We start from the raw sequence: 14,659 nt of genomic DNA, 5'->3' as shown, positions 1-14,659 counted from the left end.
ACCCCAAAATGATTTTCAAGTAAAAGAGTATGTGGGGGAACTTTAAATAGGAAAAAGATTTGAAAGAAAAGTTAGGCTAATCAAAGTTGCTAATTAAACAAATGAAAAGGGTATTTATAGTTTTTCTCAAAAATATGACCGTTGGGGACACGCTCGGTATTTTGTAAAAGTTTAAATAAAAAGTTAATGACGTTTTAGCCCTTTAAAAATTTCCAACCCAAGAAGTTCGGTTGACCATATTAAAGGTTCGGTCGACCATATCACTAAGTTCGGTTGAATGAGCATAATTTGAACTGCAAGTTCGGTCGACCATATCAGGGCGATTCTGAACCCCTTTGTGGGTTTGGTCGACCATGACAAGGTTGGTTGACCATTCACATGGATTCGGTCGACCAAGGAAAGGTTCGGTTGACCATTCCTTTGAGATCGATCGACCAAGTAGTTGGGTGTCAAACACGTGTTGGTTCAGTCAACCAAGGACAATACATTCAAAACCTGAACGGTCGACCATCCAAATTCAAAATGTTGACTTCTGAACGGTTCGGTCGACCGTGGCATTTATAACCCCACAGGTTCGGTCGACCGGGCAAGTCAAACTTTTGACTCCTAGGCAAATAGTGGTTCGGTCGACCAAGCTAGTCATTACTAGTTTGGTTCGATCGACCGAGAGCATTAACAATTAATATTTTGCCAAAAAAAAATCTGGCATCGGTTGACCGAAGGCTTTGTTTTTGCCCCAATTTTGATCCTAAAGTTATTCCAAAAACATTGTATGATTTTAGTCTTTTTAGAAAAAGGTTTTTGGTGAAATGTGCTAGTACCTATGGTTTATCTATGGTCGTTCTGAGCATTTTAATCATATAATGCAGATGTATGCATTATTACAGATCAAATAATAAAAAATTTAAATGCAATTACAATAAAGAATAAACGTCTTCTTCTTCTTTTTGCTTTTCTCTTCATGGAATATGTCAAACTGTTATGTGGGTTTTAAGTTCTGTCTTGCCTCCTATTTCTCCTATATCTTATGTCCGTGTTGACATATAGACCTGTTTACACACTAAATGCACACATAAGATACATGTGGTTTGTTAGCATCAAAATAGAGATCGGACTCAAAAAATCAATATAAAATTCTCAACAATCTCCCCTTGCTCATGAGTTCCATCCACTCCCTTTTAAATGGAAGTCATTTTGATCATTAGTGTCATTTAACCAACTATGAGTCATTACTCAATGATGGGAAAGGGCACAAAACCATGGGAGTCTACTCATCACCACTCCTCTTTCACATCTCTAGATCGGCAAGAACAAATGCATAAACACTAGAGCCTAATTCGAACTCTCCTCCATAAACAAAAATTATTGCTCTCGTGAGAGCAAACTCAATTCTCCAACAATTGCTCAAGTGGTTTGAGTCCTATCATCGCATCTTATATGCCTTGAATTGCATTTCATGTGCCTCCAAACTAATCCTACATTCTACTTAATTCCTAACTATTTGGATCCATCTACCAGGCTTAAAATGATCCTTATGTACCTCATTCACACACTTGGTATTCCAATTGTTATCACATTAAGAGAATAAACTTTACATATCAAATTTTACAATGTTGCTCACCCAGGGTTATGAACTATCAGCTCTGATATGACTTATTAGTATCAAAGAATTTTCAAACAAGCTTGATATATAATATATATGGTGAGCACCAATTTTATTAAAAAGTTTAAATCTATTGAATCTTGGGTTCAACCGTATATATAAGCACACATCCTCTAATCTAATTTTTCATTTTGAAACATACTTATAAGTAGAATATTTAACAAAAATATTAAACACCTCATATAAATTAAGGGGCAAAAGACACTTACCTCCCTCTAAGGTTTGACAAAAAACATAAACCTCCCCTGAGGCTTCAAAAATATTACAATCTCTTCTAAAATTTGCTAAAAAGGAACAAACATTCCCTCAAAACAATTTGTCTTTCTTTAAAATACAAGAAGATGTTTGTATTTTTTTTTTGGCAAATATCATGCAGGGTTTCTAGAAATCTTGAAACCTTAAGGGATGTCTTTAAAATTTTTGATATCTCGAAAAAAATCATCTCTTTGTGTTTTGTGTTTAACCTCATGTGAGATTAATATTTTTTGACCTAAAATTTATTTAGCAAGTAGCATCCATAAATGAAAAAAGAAAAAAAAAAATTTGTGGTTGCTGACAAATCATATGAGCAAGTGGAAGAGCTAGCCGGTGTTAATTTCCTGACTAGTAAGCTGTAGGAATTGGGGTTGTATTCATTGATTAGGTCCGGAAGAATAGAAAATACTGCTCATGCCCTGGCCACGTTCTTCCATGACATCACCCCATTTCTGTCGCTCCCGCATCAGGACAAATTACCACTGAGATTTTTCAATTAATTAATCATGTATTAATAATAGTAACGAGTAATGACAGTGGGATTCTTTTAGCACAGAGGGTGCCGTGGCCCCAAGACTCAGGAGCATCCTTCCATGTGAGGCGCCTCTCTAATTGATTTAATATTTAATTATTATTATTATAATGGGTCATGACTCATAAGGCTGATTATTTAATTAATTAATTAAAAATGTCAATACTAAATCACGGCCCCACTTTCATTTCGTAATTAATTAGCTTAAATAATTAAACCCTGGGCATAAAGTCATGCTGAAATGGACTCCGTCTCCACGTGACGCCTGTATTTATCCGCACGCGACACACTTGGCAGCGGCCAGCTCACCCGTGACGTAGATCGTGACCGCGTAAAATGTCAATGTGGACGGTGCCGCGGACGCTAACCCACCCGCTACTTGTCTTTTACGTATCACATTTACGGAGTACAGACCACGTAGCCTGTGACCTGGCTCCAAGGGGCATTTCAACAATCAGCTTTACTTCTTCATAGATTTTGCTATATTTGGAACTTGAAAAAATATATTAATTTTTTCAAAAAAAATTAACTATTAAAATATATAATAAATTAATAAATAAAATATTAATTTTATGCATTATCAACATTTTAACTCCGAATAAAGGAGGGAGGGCAGCGTGAAATATTTGTTGAAGCGTCGCTTACGAGTAATGTGTTGCACTTATACCACTCGGGTGTCACGAAAAAGGGGCAAGGGTGGGTTAGGTCGTTGCCTCAAGCTAAGTGTCGTTTCAGTGCCTTCCCGCATCATTCTGAACGTGGGCAGGTAAATAAGTTAATTCGGGATATTATAATTGGATTAACAACTTGAAATATAGGAACACTTATTAGTAAAAGTATGGAAATTATGGATACTATAATTAGAAAAAAAAAATTAATTTAAAGCATTCAAGAAACTAAGTGGGTAGGGAAGAAAATTAGAGAAACTGAAAAATTAGGATTTAAATTTTGGTATACTGGAAAAGAAAAATATAAGAATAGGGTAGGAATTATTATAAAAAAAAACTTAAATGATGACATTGCAGAAGTCAAAAGAGTAGGAGATAAAATTATAAAAATCAAGATGGTCTTGGGCCAAGAGATAATAAATGTCATTAGTCCTCAAGTAGGTTTAGTAGAAAACGTTATAATTCTGGGAAGATAATATTATAGAAGGGATATCAGGGACTAACAAAATATTCATAGGATTAAATTTGAATGGGCATATTGAAAGGAATAATAAAGGTTATAAGAGGATACATGGAATATAATGGATATGGAGACAAAAATGACTCTAGGGAGATGATAATAGGCTTCACCATCTAATAAAATCTTATTACAATGAATACTTATTTTATGAAGATAGAAGAACACTTAATAACCTTCAAAAGTGGACAAAATAAAAGTTGAATAGATGTTTTCTTAACTAAGAGAGTAAATCGTTTATATGTGAAGATTATAAAGTTATCCCAAGTGAAAACTTAACCACACAATATAGAATTTTAGTGTTAGATATATTTATTAAAAAATAAAATAAAATAAGTGATAAAATAAATCAGTACAATAGAAGTAAGTGGTGAAACCAAAAGGGAGAAAATATATAAAATTTAAAGATAAGATTATCAAACCTAGTGATTTGACTATAAAGGATGTTGTAGACATAAACACTCTTTGGAGTAAGATACTCTATTAAAAAGATAGCAAAAGAGATTTTAGATGAATTAAAAGAAGATTCTCGAATACCAAAGAAAAAGTTGGTGGTGGGATCAAAATGTCCAAGAAGTTGTAAAGATAAAAAAAAATTACATATAAAAAATTGAAAAAAATAAATAAAAATGCGGAAAACTTTGAAAAGTATAAATTGGTTTTATGTATGGGAGATCTACAACATAAGTTTTATATCTTTTAAGAAAATTAATGGAAAAGTTTAGGGAAAAGAAGAGAACTCGTATATGGTTTTTATTGACTTAGAGAAAACATATAATATGGAACGTATGATATGGTACTAGAGAAGTTCTATGGCAGGTTTTAGAAAAACAAAAAGTGTATATAATAGGTATTTAATTTCACTAAGGATATGTATGATGGAGTAATGACTAGTGTTATGACTATAGGTGGAGAAATTAGAGGATTTTCAATCACAATAGTTGTACATCAAGGATATGCTTTGATTCATTATCTTTTTGTTTTAGTGATGGATGAACTAACTAGGAGTATCCAAAATGAGCTTCCATGATGTATGTTGTTTGCATATGATATTGTCTTGATTTATGAAACTACGGATGGAGTAGAATCTAAGATAGAATTATGGAGAGTAGATTTAGAACCTAAAGGCTCGAAGATAAGTAGAAATAATACAGAATATACAAAATATTACTTGAGCCATAATAAGAGGAATATTGGAGGCAAAGTTAAACTTGTTGATAAAGAAATCAATAACACTAGTAGATTTCAATACCTTGGATTTATTATGCAAGTTAAAGGAGAAATTGAAGATGTAATGCGTTAGAGTTAAAGTAGGGTGGATAAATGAAGAAGTTCTTCGAGTGTGTTGTTTGATTATAGAATACCCTTAAAATTAAAAAGGAAGTTTTATAAGACGACGGTGATAGTAGCTATGTTACATGGATCAAAATGTTTGGAGACTAAGAAATAACATATTCAAAAAGTAAAAGTTGTTGAGATGAGAATTCCAATATGGATGAGTGGTATAACGTTAAAAGACAAATTAAGAAATGAACATATTTGCGGTAAGTTAGGCATAGTTCTTATAGAAGATAAGATATATAAGGGAGAGATTACTCAAATGGATTGGACACTTGCAATGAGGTCATATAGTTTGTCAATGATGAAAAGTGAGTTAGTTATTGTGAGGGGCAATAGAAGAGATAGGTTTAAAATAACTTGGAATGAGATAGTAAAAGATTTAACAGCCTTGAATTTCTCGAAGAAAATTATCCGTGATTGCATAAAATGGTGGAAAATGATTCATATAGTCGACCCCACCTAGTGGAACTTAAGGTTTGGTTTGTTGTACTTATTAACATTTGATTTTTAATAATTTTTATTATATTAGAAAATAATTTTATTTTTAGTACTATTTGATATGAAGAGGAAATACGATGGAAAATATATTTTCATCTTATTTTTTAATTGTTTTTTCAAAAATATTTTTTGATTTGAATAGTACCTAAATGTTTTTGTTGGACTTTTTAGATCTTAATATAAGAGGAAATATGATAAAAAAAAATTATATGAGAGACAAATTATCCTTTTTGTAACTATGTCTACCAAATTTCTATAAATAATCATAAAAGAAATATTATATCTTCTAAAGGGAAATAAGAACTCCTCAACCCTTGAATAATTCTAGTTGAAAGGAGAAATGATCATACATAGATGCATATATGTGTGTGTGTGTGTAACAACCTGATTTTTCTTGCTATTTTTTTTTCCTTATAAATAAAAACTATGAAATTCCTCTGCTCTAATACCTTTCAATATAATATAACCAACGTCACAGACCAGATAGGACCTGTGGAATCTAAGACTCAATAGACTACCTAAACAGCGAGAAGCATAATGCATACAACCATAACCATATATATACAATACCAGAGTGTCAGAATATTTCCCAAAATATACATACACAACCATACCCAAAATACCCTCATCTGGACCTAGGGACTACTCAAAAATAACTTCCTAAAATACTCACCCTATAGACAAGGTAGTACTGTAGTCCATTCTATCTGCGAGCCTGATCTACTCGTCTAATTAGATCACCTGAAAAATATTAATTCATTGGGATGAGGCAACACTCAGTAAGATGAAATATACTATTTCTAGTGTGTAGCAAGTGAGTTACATACTTGTAAAATCTGATTTAGAAATACCATAAATAACTAAGTCTGAGAAAACACATATAAATATTACAATATAGCTCATACCTATATTGCTTAATATAAACTCATTTTCTGATTATTCTATTCATAATATTTCTAGTATTTATAAGTATGACTACAATTTCTGTAAATCTGAATATATATATATATATATAATAATAATAACTAAGAAAATTTCCCTTGATGGATAACTGAAAGTCATGATTTAACCCCTAATGACAGGGTTGTGCAGCCCAAAGGCAGGACCTATCCTCGCTGGCCAACCAAGATAAGTCAGCTGAACTCCGAAAGTCAGATCGGCCTCCTCAACCCTAACTGACCGGGAGCCTGTCCACAACATAGGCACGATCGACTATTGATATCCACATACTATCTGAGTTATGTGATTGCACTCTGACCTGATAATAGCTACGGTACCGTGCTCTGCTGACTGAATCTAGTCCATCAAGGTCTGATACTATATATATAACTATTGTTTCTATATTACTGTTTTACCATGATTTTGAAATGACTATAACCCTGTAAAACTAATCTGAAAATTTGAAAATCTAAATAACTAACTGAATATTTAATTTTTGTATAACTAAATATCTATTTGAATATCTGAGTATTTGGGTGTTATGGTTCTGAAATCATGGTGTTCTGAAATTGCTAGAAATATATGTTTTGTACATATACTGTAAATCGTGTTTCTGAATATACTATATAATTTCTATTTGTATGTGTACTAAAAATTCATCATTCTATAAGACATATATATCCCATAATATTTTCTACTAATTTACTATAAAACATGGTATTTGTAGCTACCTAAATATTGTGCTAGCTTGTTATAAGCTCATGCCACATAATTTAATTAAATTAATTCACATGCTCAAAAATCTGTATTTTCTACTATACAAATATTTTATAATCTGAGTAATAATAATCTAGTAAAACATATAACTTCTACTGATAATCGTACTAAAATTTCTAACATAACATATTTCCCTTACCTCACTATCTGAACACTAGTTACTATTTACAGTCTCACACGTGCGACATTTATAATTTCAACATCTTGAGATATACACATATAATTTCCCAATCAAACAACTGAATTCACCTAAAAATTATCACACACATACTTCCTCAAATCCACATATGCACAATTCCTAAACTATAATTCATATATCATTTTACCCGGGTTCCTGAAATACCACCCACTGGGGTCCTCAACCCTTGCATGTAGGGTTCCAAAACACCTTATTCCTAAAAATATAATACCCTAATTTCACTTCACAAAACTCTAGTATATTAGCATATAATACAGAATATGGCCTCAAATGAACTGGATACTAAAGATACTCAAATAATCCACTTACCCTGGTTTGGGATGGTTACCAAACTTCTCAAATCAACATTTTGTTCCAGCTATGTTGTAGAGAATCTCCCCAAGATCACCGTGGTAGATTCTGATCGTCGAACCGGGGAGAGTCGGAATCGAAATCTTAGAGAGAAGTGAGAGAATATGTTTAGAGAGAGAGACAAAACTCTTGAAATAAATTTCCTTCATAAGAAATCTATTTTGGACTATATAAAGAGTGTTGTCAACATGACCTCATCGATGAGCCATGTCACCTCGTCGACAAGTCTAAGCAGTAGTCTTGTCAATGAACGCCTACTCCTCATCGATAAGATTCAGGCCCTGAAAATGGCCTTCTCGGTAACTTCTCATCGACGAGACAAATGTCCCTGTCAACGAACCCAAGAAGGATCCTCATCAACGAGCACCCTGCGTTCTTCGACAAGTCCCTGTAAGTCCCCCTTTTAAAATTTTCTTGTTTCCCTCTTTTCTTTTATTAGTTAACTACTATAATTCTTCGGGTCTCTACAGTGTGTGTGTGTGTGTGTAGCAAGTCCAACCTTATTAAAATTTTTAAATATGTCAATAGAAATTCAGGCAATGGATACAACAAAAGAACATTCCAAAAGTATACACTTATAAAACTAAAATAGAGGTCGAGGCTATAGCAACATGTAGATACACGGGTTCAACATATTTACCTGAGATGGCAAGGGACAAGATATTTTATGTCATTTTAGGTTTGATGGAGTCATCACTCGCCTTTCACCTAATTACTACCCTTTATTTGGTCACCAGACTATCCTAAGGCCAATGAAATTAGGATGTATTCACAAGGGCGGGGTGAATTAGGTTATTAAAAAATTATTCGCCGAATTTTAAATACTTCAATCCTTAACTATTCAACCTTCCAATATATATACAACAATCAAAACTATGTTAATTTCAAACCTTTAGATATGAATATGGATACACAAACTAAATTTACAATGTGAGATAACACATTTAGTTGAGCACTTGTTCGTACTATAACTTTCAGCTTTATTCAAGAAGATTCACAACAATGTACTCAAGAACAAATTCAATGATTCGATTTATGCCTTAATAAAAATCAATATTAAGATCTAACTTTCAGTATATGTATTTTCTTTCAAAACAGATTTTGTAAAATACTTGTTTAGCTTCAGCATGTAAGCTTTATTTATAAACTATGTTCACAAACAAGTTAATCCTCAGATTATTTATTTTCAAACTCAAAGTTGTAAACTTTTCTAAATGTTCAAATCAATGCTTTGATCATACAACTAATATATATATATATTTGATCTCAAACAAAATATGTTGTTCACTATGTTTAACAAGATTCCTCTTTTTAACATATTTTCAAATATTTAGCTCAAACTCAGATATTCAACAAGATTTAATACGGTGCATGAGATAATATTCTGCAAGTTCTTATAAAATTAAAATCATGCACGTAGTTTATAACTTGCAGAAAATAAAAAGAGTAGGGAAGAAGAAGTTGAACGCCATTGTTTTTACAAGGTTCGACCCCAACTTACGTGTCCTTGCCTCCTGCAACACGCTGCAAGGATTTCCTTTACCAACTTCATTACTAGGTGAAGTTACAACCTCTCTCCCTCAAAGGTGGAGTTTGCCTCTCTAACAAGAATCTCCTCCTGTTGGGCAACGATTCAATCCCCTAAACTATCAAAAATACAACAAAAAAAAAAAGGTAAATACTTGCTTGTACAAGAAAAAGCTCCTTAAACGAGCAGATTAGTACACGTTAGATTCAAAAATAATACTTCAAAAATAATATGAAATTTGAAACTCGAAGTATATCACTAGAAATGATTGAAAGATGTGAGTTTTGAAGATCAAATTAGTCTTTTTCAAGTGAAAGAATCAAGAACAGAGTAGTAGCCTTTCAGTAAAAAGAATACAAGAGAGTTGTGTGTGCTGTTTCTTTTCAATTCGTGTTCTTACCCTAATGTGCGAGAATAATATGTTTCAATAGAACACTAGGGTTTTAAAAAATTTACCTTGAATTTTCTATTAATTTGGAAACCATTCATGCAAGATTTGGAAACAAGATTAGCGCTATTTAATGTTTAAACACTCGCATCAATTGCATGTCCCCGAAAGATCAATCGCATGTGCTCCTTTAAAATTAGCGTATTCTAAAAATCAAAATGAGGTCAGTCAACTGTGCTCGATAGGTCAATCACCTATGTCTATTCTATTTGAATATTTTCAAAACACAGAAGCAGTACAATCGCCTGATGACCTAACATCAGTCGCCTGCCTTTCAGCAAAACTTATTTTTCAATAATTTTTGGTTCCAAACTTAATTCATGCATTTGAAAACTCAGTTTGGACTTTGAGAAAATATTTTCCATGAATGAATTCAGGTATCCAAGTCCAACGACATATCCTAGGAGCTTCAATCAATTAATATTTAGTTTTGATGTACTTACGTGAGACTTTCATATGATTTTCCTATCTTAGTGTCTAAGTCTTCATGTTGTGAAGCTTCCAATATGTCTTCTGAGTTTTATGCATTGCTGCAACGAGTTTTTTGTCTCACATGACTTGAACCTTCATGTTTATCATTTATCATTGCCTTAAGTGTAATTTTCCATTCAGATTCTTCAAGTATGTCCACTTGAAATCATAAGATCACTTAAGTCGTGAAACTCAAACTTGCATAGACATGATAAGTAACCTTGATTTGTTATCATCAAAATGAGATTAAGCCTTGTTAGGCCAACAATCTCCCCCTTTTTTATGATGACAAATAAGGAGTAAAAATGAGAAAGCCTTAAAAGGCTCCCCCTTACAATAAGCATAATCTTAACAAGTCATTCATATATATCACAATATATCACATGTTTAGAATATCATGCTTTCAACATTTCTATCAGAATAATTTCAAGCATTTAGAATTTTCTATGCATATCATTCTTTTCAATAACTCATGTCAATAAAGCATTCAGAATTTTCAATATATATCATGCCTTTCAATAACTCATGTATAGTAACTCCCCCTGAATATATGTTCCAATGAACGCAATCATAAGATTTCGAACATATATTTCACCATGATACATATCAATTATATATTCAAAAACATTTTAGTATTTCTCAAAAATTCATATCAATATATGTCATTTTGCACATATTTCTCCAACATGTCAACATATCAATATATCTCATTTAATCTCATTTTGCACATATTTCTCCCTTTTTGACATCAACAAAAAGGGTAAATGCAATCCAACATGCAATAACCAAAAAGATACTCATGCATTATGCAAAAAAAAATTCAAGTACAATTAAGTACAAAAATATGACATGTCCAAACAAAATATGGTGTAAAGAGCTGAGAACAACTCAAATATTACAACCCAAGTTGTTTGTTCAGAAGAGAAATAAACTAATCTTCATCACCTCCATCAGAGTCGGTGCCTTCTTCATCATCTTCATTTTCATCTCCAGAATTTGTTTCCACTGGAGTTTTGCCACGTAATGAAGAAGAACTTCCCATATGCTGTTTAATGCATCCAATACGCTGATCCAGGGAATTATAACATGACTGAAGTGAACTAAATTCACTCACACTTCACCATAGAAAGCATTTTACTGCTGTTGATAAGCTATAAACTAGGATGGAGCATCCTTAGCTGGTGGTGCATCGTGATGCTGTTCAGGAGCCTGTTGAAGTTTTGGAACTTGCCTACGTGTACGTCTACCTTTTAGAAACCACCCTTGATCATGCTTTTCATACCCCATTTGCTTAACCGTAGTAGATGAAAACATGTTATATCGAGAACAAGCTATGAATAGGGTAGATGAAATGGTAACACCTAAGTGATCAAAAAGTTTATTTAACGCTCCGCCATATGGAAGAATAATGCTTCTAGCCTCTTATCTTGTGATCATCCATTTTAAAATAAGACTAGAAAGATCAAGTTTCTTCTCTTTGAGCAGACACCACATTACAAAACAATCAAGTTAGGAAATATGATCATGTGATCCTACTCTAGGCAAAATACTGTATGTGATGAGTTTATGTAGGATTTGTGCTTGAAGATTTAGCTAATGATACAATGGAAGATTACCAAAATAAACAAGATCTTCTTTCATTATCAATAGTAAAAATTCCTCAGGTGTAAAACCATGCTCCATTATCCAAGATGTACCAATCATAGGACATTCAAATTGTAACGACCTTAAAATTTACATCATTTTCATTTTTTTTCCAAATAATAACATATAAATTACTCCGATACCCCTACTATAAAATCTCAGGCCTCAGATGTGTACTGAGGTATTCATGTACATAATAGAGACACCTATGCAGCGGAAACATAAGTCATATTATCATATATATATATATATATATATATACATACAATACCAAAATCCAACGATATCAAACCATAATTACATTTTTACATCTCTCACTATAGTATCATCATCCAAAAAATACAACCCTCTATATACACTTACCCTATAAACAGGGCAATCAATGAGTCACTCTACCTGCGAGCCTGATCTGCCCGCCTAATTGGCTCACTAGAAAAATGTTAAAGTAATGGGGTGAGACGACGCTCAGTAAGTGGAAATATGCTATTACTAGTGTGTGGCGACCAAGCAACATAACTATTATAATAACATCTGAAACTGTATAAAACAGTAAATCTGTACAAGGTATATCTTACATTCATAGTTGTTTAAAATATAATTGTATCATCTGATTTGCTACTTTTCATATTTCTAATATCATACTATATTATCAAATGCTGTAAAACTGTATACGTATACATAACTGTGTTTTTTCCGTGGAAATATGTATGTCATGATTTAACCCCTCATGACAGGGTTGTGCGGCCCGTCAGCAGGACTTAACTCTGGTTGGCCTACCAGATAAGTCAATGTACTCTACACTACCTCAGCCTGGCCAAACTGCATCCTCTCCTAGGCACGGAACTAGACTTCTACCTCATCAAACTGGGCCCCCTCAACCAAGCGAACTAGGGAGCTGCATCCACTCCGAGTGCGGTTGACGGAACCCACACACTATCTAAGATATGTGATTGCACTCTATCTGTAATAGCAACGGTACCATTCTCTGTTATTTGTATCTGTCTGTAATATTTTCACAGGGATTTGATATTGTACATATATATACTACTATAATTATCTTATTGTTTTCATCATGTTCCCAAAATAACCATAACATTGTAATTCTGTACTGGAAATACTGTAATATCTAAATAAAATAATTGTAGCATCTGGATGCTATATCTATATATCTAACTATATAATCTGTCTATATAATCTAAATGTTATGGTATTAGGAAACATGGTACTCTGTAAATACTGTAATATACTTATCTGAATAAAAACTGTAATATATAATGATCTGAATAAAAACCGTAATATACTGATCTGAATAAATATTTGTGTATATCAGTCTATATTTGTATATACTGTATAATATGTTATGCTGGAGAAAGCTGTATAAATTCTATTTCAGATAAATATCTACTCAGGCCACACAAACATTAAAACTCTTATTTTATAAAAACTAGATAATGAACTGGTGTATGTGTGTGTGTATATATATAAAATCTCTAATAACATTGTTAAAACTCCTAGCATAGCATATTTCCCTTACTTAGTTTCTGAAAAGCCCCTTTTTTTGTATCTGGTTCCACACCCACAGGGTTCCCCACTCAACACCCTGAAAACCACATCTCCCAGAATAAAACATCAGTATTTCTGTGTATACTACATTTCTTATAACTGTGGGAAAGGCAAATAGTGAATAAAATGTCTTACCATGAATTTGGGATGGAATTCAAATCATTTCCACCAACGATCCACTCTGGTAGATTTGCAAAGAACTTTCCTAAGAGTGTCGTGGTGGCCTCAGATCATCGATCCGATGAGAAACGGGGCTGGAATCGAAAAGAGAAGGGGAAAGGGACGTTTTAGAGGGAGAAAGAGAGAGAGAGAGAGTTTCCTGGGCAAGTTTTCCTGTGAAAATCTGATTTTCAGTGCACTTATAAACTCGGATTTGTTGACGAGACATGTCATCTCGTCAACGAGTCCTTAAAGAAAGTTCGTCGATGAACTCGTATCCCTCATCAATGAATTTCAGACTACCAAAACCCCCCTCTCGATATCTTCTCATCAATGAGACATGCCCTCATCGACGAGGCCCTTATGTATTCTCGTTGATGAATCCCTTGTGTTCATCGACGAGGCCTTGTTTAATTCTCTAGGTTATTACATTCTCTCCTCCTTATAAAATTTCATTCTCGAAATTTGCTCTCTGTGTTGAACACCATCCACTAAGGAAAAATAGTCTACTTATTTTATTGCTTACCCTCGCTTATGGAGGAGGAATACCATGGTTACATTTGAAGTTTTGGGAGATTACAAATATATTCAAAAAGAAAAATTTCCCCCAAAACCAAAATACTACCTATCCTATAATCTAAAGTACAACATCAATACCATTATATACTAAACAAATTCTATTTTTATCTAAGTACACTGACCAACACTATAATTCATTAAACAAGTGTGGGTATTTCTACTTAATTTCTTCTTCAAGCTCCATTGAAGCTTCTTCCATAGCATGGTTTTTCCACAAGACCTTTACTAGCTGAATTTCTTTGGTGCGCAATTCTTGTGTCTTCCTGTCCAAGATCTATATGGGTGCTTCTTCATAAGCTAATGAATCTTTAAGTTCGATTTATGTATAACTAATAATGTGGGATGGGTCTTGGACGTATTTCCTCAGCATGGAAACATGGAATATGTCGTGTATCCTGGACAAAGCTGGTGGCAAAGCTAGTCTATAGGCTACTGACCCCACTTTATCAAGTATCTCAAAAGGGCCAATAAACCTAGGGCTCAGCTTGCCCTTCTTTCCAAATCTCATAACCTCTCTTAAAGGAGCT

This window comes from Malania oleifera, chromosome 7 (genome assembly GCF_029873635.1).
Source record: "Malania oleifera isolate guangnan ecotype guangnan chromosome 7, ASM2987363v1, whole genome shotgun sequence".
NCBI classification, from domain to species: Eukaryota; Viridiplantae; Streptophyta; class Magnoliopsida; order Santalales; family Ximeniaceae; genus Malania; species Malania oleifera.
Note: the sequence above shows the minus strand (reverse complement) of the source record.